This window comes from Macrobrachium nipponense, chromosome 26 (genome assembly GCF_015104395.2).
Source record: "Macrobrachium nipponense isolate FS-2020 chromosome 26, ASM1510439v2, whole genome shotgun sequence".
Taxonomy (NCBI): domain Eukaryota; kingdom Metazoa; phylum Arthropoda; class Malacostraca; order Decapoda; family Palaemonidae; genus Macrobrachium; species Macrobrachium nipponense.
This window is the reverse complement of record NC_087215.1, coordinates 1,043,222-1,050,721: the sequence shown is the minus strand read 5'-3', so window position 1 is coordinate 1,050,721 and position 7,500 is coordinate 1,043,222.

The following is a 7,500-nucleotide window of genomic DNA, read 5'->3' as shown; positions in this document are numbered from 1 at the left end:
AGAGAGAGAGAGAGAGAGAGAGAATGCATTCCTTTTTATCTTAAAACTGAGCTCAAGTGAGCAGTCGAGAGAGAGAGAGAGAGAGAGAGAGAGAGAGAATGTATTCCTTTTTAAGTGATCAGTCAAAATTCTCTATTAATAACCAAGGAACATGTATATATATGGTTTGATAAAGCATACAAAAAACCTCACATTTGCATAATGGTTAAATTCAATCGACCAATTCAGTGACCTTATCAGCACAATTGGATGAAATCGACTCTAGTAGATTCCAACAACTTCACCAGAGCAACGACATACAAATTCGTTCATCGCGAAAAGCTTCAGTCTACCAACGGGATTTTAGGAGATATCGAAGAGAAATCCAATGAAATATTATTTCACTGAGAGATAATCCCTCTTTGCCTTCCAAAACATTTAATTAGAATGATCGTGTTTGAAGGGATTATCTGGCATCAGCTTCCGATCCGAATTGATGTCAGTCTGGGAGACTGACTTTTCTCTCTCTCTCTCTCTCTCTCTCTCTCTCTCTCTCTCTCTCTCTCTGCATTCTTAGAGGACAGGCCTTTCTCTTGTTGTTGTACTATGCTTGCCCACAGCTTTTTCTGACTGGTTCGCTCCCTTTCACAGTCTCTCTCTCTCTCTCTCTCTCTAAGATACTCTTTGTCTCTATATCTCTCTCTTGACATTAAAAGATAACAATCTCTCACCATCTCCCTACACTCTACATTCTAAAATAATCTCTCTCTCTCTCTCTCTCTCTCTCTCTCTCTCTCTCTCTCTCTCTCTAAGATACTCTTTGTCTCTGTATCTCTCTCTTGGCATTAAAAGATAATCTCTCATCCTCTCCCTACACTCTACATTCTAAAATAATCTCTCTCTCTCTCTCTCTCTCTCTCTCTCTCTCTTTGTAAGATACTCTTTGTCTCTGTATCTCTCTATTGACATTAAAAGATAACAATCTCTCACCCTCTCCCTACAGTCTACATTCTAAAATAATATCTCTCTCTTTCTCTCTCTCTCTCTCTCTCTCTCTCTCTGTAAGATACTCCTTGTCTCTGTATCTTTCTCTCTTGACATTAAACGATAACAAGCTCTCACCCTCTCTCTACATTCTAAAATAATCTCTTTCTCTCTCCCTGACAGTACAAGGGCTATCATTCCATAAAACCACCAAAACAAAGGTACTTTGAAAAGAAAACGACTAATAAGACTTTACAATAACGTTCTAATACCTATTACAATATCAACGTCCATCTGGCAACGTTTGGCAGAAATAGGTTCCGGTAAATGTTTCCTCCCCCCCTCCCACCCCCCCCTCCATCATTCCCCATCCCCCTCCCCCCACCTCCGATCGGGCGGAAACAGGAATAAGTTTTGGGCTAATGCTTCCCCTCCCCCTACACCCCTTCCCCCTCCCCCCCTTTTTCCCCAAAATATACCCCTTCCCCCTCCTCCCATTCCTGCTTCCCCTCCCTTTCTTACTCAATTGACCCCTTCTCCTCCTCCCACTCCCCCTTCCCCTCCCTTTCCTCCCCAATTTACCCCTTCCCCTTGCTATTCTTTGCTCCATTGCTTACTCTAACCCTCCCAATCCCCCTAACCTTCTCCCCCATTCCCGCTTCCTCAACCCTTCCCCTTCGCCTCCCTTTCCCATATTCCCTCTTACCCTCCCCCTTTCCCTTACTCCCCTCCCCCCCTCCGTCCGCATTCACGAAACGTTAATTCGGTCCACTAACGGTAATCAATGGGAGATAATGTTTCGGCATCTACTCTCAATGGCCGACGACAACCATTTCATTAACAGGTTCAGATTTAAACGGAAAGCGTTCGGCGGCACACACACACACACACACACACACACGCCCGAATCTCATTAAACTGACTAGCGCGTTTTTCGAACCTGAAAAAAAAAAAAATTAAAAATAAAAAAGTCATTTGGATAATGACGCATATGCAGCCCTCTCTCTCTCTCTCTCTGTATAACTCTCTTTTGAGTCAGTGAATCTCTCTCTCTGCATTCTAAAAGTCTCTCTCTCTCTCTCGCTATTATATATATATATATATATATATATATATATATATATATATCATATATATATTATATATATATATATGTATATATATATATGTCTATATATATATATATATATATATATATATATATACGCACACACATATATATATACGCACACACACACATATATATATTATATGACAAAGTTAATCTCTGCATTCTGAAATAACCTCTCTCTCTCTCTCTGAGCCCCTTCATTTAGTGAATGGAAATGCAGAGGAGGAAATCTAATATAATCTATTCATTCGACGCTGTACATCCAGTGGATAAAAAAAAAATGTCATTGATTTTCACTCCGCCGCTGAAAATAATCCGTTCCATTATTTGGAGGAGATAATCTGAACTAAACTGTCTGTGCTGCAGACGGTCTCGAAAAACAATTTGGAGGCAGAGACAGGGAATAATGTCTTTAACAGGGTTACAGTGGGTACCTCAGCCACTGCCACATTCACTAATTAAATCAATAATAAATTTCCTATGCAGTTCTATGCACCTGCTCATCAGTAGTGCGTTAAACCTCTAACATACGATGCACTGTTCAGTTCTATCTGCCTCTCTTTCTGTACAATTCAGTATGCGTTAAACCTCTAACATACGATGCACTGTTCAGTTCTATCTGCCTCTCTTCTGTACAATCAACTAAAACTACGCTGACCGCCTTTTTCCATCTTCGCTAACTTTCTCTTTTCAATAGCTTCAAGCCTATTCCTCCCGTTGGCATTCAGTACCCAGACGTCAACGCCATAAAGGAGAACTGGCTAAACAATCCCCACATAGTCCAACACTGAATTCCTTGCCTCACCTCTTCTGTAACTGCATCCAATAACGTCACAACATACCACGTATTATTCCTCACTGGTTTCCATTGGTAATTTTGAACTTTTTGACAGCAGACCTTCTTACAGAAATACTCTTCACGGTGGTCTTTCGGTAATTTACAGAGACTGGAGTCTCTTAAATGGGTTACAGAATCTTACACCTATCTAAAGGGGTCACAAGTTTTAAATTATTCCTGCCAGCCACGAGTGTCATAGATGCTAGTCTATCATTTATTTGTGAAATTTACGTTGGTTAAAGTCTGTGAAAACTATACATCTATTTATAACCTGCATATTCATATAAATGTACATGATGCTGTTGTACTTAGTTTTAGCGGTTTGCAAAATGCTGCTCGTGACATGGCATTGCTTGGCTTCAGTACTCTAAAAACCGTGACGGTGAGGAAAACCTATGAAGTTTGCGTGCCCTCCAAAGCTACAGAACTAAAGTATTTTGATTCTCCACGCTCATGTAGTGAGGATGACAGTTGCTCGAAATGTGGAGTTCATTACCCGTAGACTTTCGTTATACCGGCCAAACCTTAAATGAGTCTCTCTCTCTCTCTCTCTCTCTCTCTCTCTCTCTCTCTCTCTCTCCTCTCCGACTTGTGCATCATTTTCTCCATTTTTCTCCTTCCCCCTTCCGTTCGTTTCATCCAGCTGATAGTGATGAAACTGTTGTAGTGTGATTGATGGCTTCTCACTTCTATCCCGAATATAACCTCTCGTATATTTGGCAAAAAAATGTTTGCTAGCTTCGTGCAGCGCGGAAGAGGATTTATAACGCTTCCGTGCACTCTCGCAAAAGTTATTAAGGGATTACGTCTACGCTTCTCGATACCTGGGAATAAAAAAGAAATATACAAAAATAAAACTATGCAAAAATAGACCATGCATGGAGTATATCACTGAAGGTTCGAATAGACTACAGAGGAAATATATTAACGGATAATGGTGTGATTTACCGAAACATACGCAAGAAAAAGTAGTTCCAAACATCCGCGGCAAAATGTAGTTCCCATAAGTACGACTGAAGTACGATAATCATCTCACATTTATGCCAAGGTAATATAAACTGGAAAATGGCTACGTTACGTTATAAATAGCCTGTTGTTTTGCATTCCCGGGCTTGATGCGAGAGTCTGTGTTGACACTTAAAGGCTTAAAAGATTATTCATTTAGAGCAAATGTGAGCGAGAGCTGGAAGCGGAGGACAATTATCATCCAGCAGCTTGGCAACGTCATCCGCCTGTCCCAGAGAAGAAATTAATCAGTAGATTGTTGTCTGTTTCCTCGTCTCTACTTTACGCTGCTCATAATGGAGTGGGGATTGGTCATTTACCGTAGTGGAATTAGTCGTTCGTTTTGAGGATGGGATTACGTGCAGTGCAAAAGGGTAATAAATTTGTCTTTCGAACGTCAAACCTTGTAATAAATTCTTCATACATTTCCTCTGCCCTGTGTAAAATATGTTCCATTTTACTTCATGTATTGATAATTAAAATCATATTCTCATTTCGTTTCATTGTTGTGGTTGCTAACATCGATTAAATCTAGATTTTAATAATGAATATGGCTTTTTTAACCTAAAACGTATCATCTGAAATTATCAATGTTACTAATTTTTCATTCATGTGTCATAGTCTAAATGACCAGTAACAAATGAAGACAGTATTGCGAATCTCTCTGGTAAAACCATGTACGATATGGCACTATAGAGTCTTATGCTTAATGCTAAAATCGTGCAATTATTATTTTTTATAGTGCCAGAGCCTTACCATTTATATTTTCTTTACCAATCGTAGGACATGTCATGTATCTAGCTACAACCTCCTTCGTAAAATTCATAAAATTATAATTAACTCGTCTGTGTATGACCAATGTATATCCAAATCCTACTATATATCGTAATGGTATCGAATTTCCCAATGACTTCCTATCAGTCGTATCAGGATCTTGCATTTTCGTAGCAACTCCATCACATTTCTATGTCAATGAGAATTCGAACAGATTTGAAAGGAAATATATTTAGCGACAAATACGCAAGAAAAAGTAGTTCCAACAAGTTACGACTGAATTATCAGGAAGAATAGTAACGATGAAAATGATCTTACATTTCTACCGAGGTCGTATAAAATGAAATATTGCTACTCTGCCTTCCGAACAACCTGTTGTTTTGCTCTCCCGGCATTGACACGAGAACCTTGTCCGTTTCTTTGAAGATAACAATTAACATTTAAATCCACATATATACAGAACGAAAGGAAAAAAAAAAAAAAAAACTCACGAGAAAGTTGTGACCGAAAAAAAAAATGCACGAGAATAATTTCAATGCAGAACGAAACAAAATAAATAAATAGAGAGAATAAAATATGTACATAAAGCCAGTCCACTGGCATACAATCAGGTATTCGGAATCCGTAAATCCTGGACTAACAAAAGGGATCTCTCTCTCTCTCTCTCTCTCTCTCTTATTGCTCCTCCGTTAAATTCATCGAGAATTATGTTTAATCTCCGCCCCTATTTTTCGGAAGCATTTTTTCAAATGATATTTCTTAAGGGAATTATTTTTACGTGGGTGGTTCCTCCCCAGCAAGGAGGAAGACTCGACAAAAATGTCCTGTTTTTTTTTTTTCAGGGACAATGAAGGGAAAGGGGAAGGGAAGGAGAATTAAGGGGAGGATATTTCAGAAGAGAGAGAGAAAGAGAGAGAATTGAGACAAACGGGACGGTTGCCATTTTGTTTATTCAAGTGACGGCTATCTTGTCGTGTCTTCTGTTTTTAAGGTCTATGTAATTCCATTCTATAATATGAGAGATTAATAATAATGAGTAAAGGAACTCAACTCACACACAAACACACATACACACAGAGAGAAAGAGAATCCTTTGAAAAATCTAATTAAAACGTGCTAAAATCTACGGTCAAATAGAACATTGTTTCACTGACGAAAATTAAAATAAGTACGCTATATTTTATAACAAATAACTTTTCTGTACTGTTTGACATGTACTTTATCTATTTTATACATTTTCATTCTGATAAATAAATCATAAATATCCTATTCTAAGATTCCTGTATCTTTAACTCAACGCGAAACACCTTTTTCAGACCTTTAAGGCTCCTCCATGGTCCTTTCCTACCCCCCTAACAACAACAAGAACAACTAAGGAGTTTGTAGGCTTACTCCACGATCAAGCGAAAAACTTGCAATTCAATTCAAGGGGAAAAATTACAAGATCTCGAGATTTTTTTTCTGTTTGTTTGTTTGTTTGTAAGGTGTTTTTACATTGCATGGAACCAGTGGTTATTCAGCAATGGGACCAACGGGCTTTACGTGACTTCCGAACCAGGTCGAGAGTGAACTTCTATCACCAGAAATACACATCTCTAACCCCTCAATGGAATGCCCGAGAATCAAACTCGCGGCCACCGAGGTGGCAAGTCAATGGCATACCGATCACGCCACTGAGGCGCTACCTCGAGATTTAGTGTTATGAATGACCACATAACATTCACTTCTGATGTTTATCCCTTTTTGGGAAGTAATTTTTCTGACTATAAATCTGTCACTGGTTTTTTTTAAAAATGTACAATTTTTTTTCAAGAAAATGTTGAACAATTTTGGTGTTTGAACAAGAAATAATGCTTAGGGAAAAAATTAATTCCCATTTGGTAAATAAAATCATTGTTGTTTTTTAACAAGCTGCTCATCATTTTTATGATGGCCAAAATAAATCAGTAATTTTCTAACCAGAGATTACTTTTAAAAGATTTATTCACTGGACGAGAGGGTTGCGTACTCGCCTATCATCAATCTGGTAGACCGAGTTCGCTCCCGGCTGCTGCTGCTGCTGCCAATGAAGAACCAGAGGAATTCATTTCCGGCGATTAGAAATTCATTTCTCGATGTAAGGTGCTTCGGATCCCACAATAAGCGGTCGGTCCTGTGGGTAAGTAGACGATTGGTTCCTGGCCACGTAAAAAAATAAATGAATAAATGAATAAAATTAAATTCTTCGGGCCAGCCCTAGGAGAGCTGTTAATCAGCGCAGTGGTCAGGTTAAACTATAGTAAGAAGTACTTAACTTGACACAGATGACAATACATGGAGATTTTTCAACTTGCTAAGTCTCAAGAATTAAAAATAAATACACTCAAGGTTTCCTTTGCGGAAAAATAATCTATTTCACTCTTTATCAACCTACAATTTATTATGTAAATCGCGTTTTGGACATCAAATATAAATACGATTCATGGAAATAAAGTATATTACTCTCCCAATGGGAATAAAAACGCAAAATGTCCGTCGCCCTCACCAAATTATTAAAAACATTTTTTCCCGTCATGGATTATTTATGACGAATTAATTAAATACAAATCACAGGCCGTCCGTTCTATTAACAGGCAATACGGCTTTTATTTCATTCCGGCGCTTTTATTATTATTATGCATTTGCAAAGTCAGGGTGAATCTGCCCCCAGGGACTTTTGTTATATGTTGCGGATCTGACTTCATTTGCTTTTGTTGAATGGCTTCTCGTAATGCTTTCGTGGGGGACCTCAGATTTTGCGTTTTGAAATCATTAAAGAGAATTCTCTCTC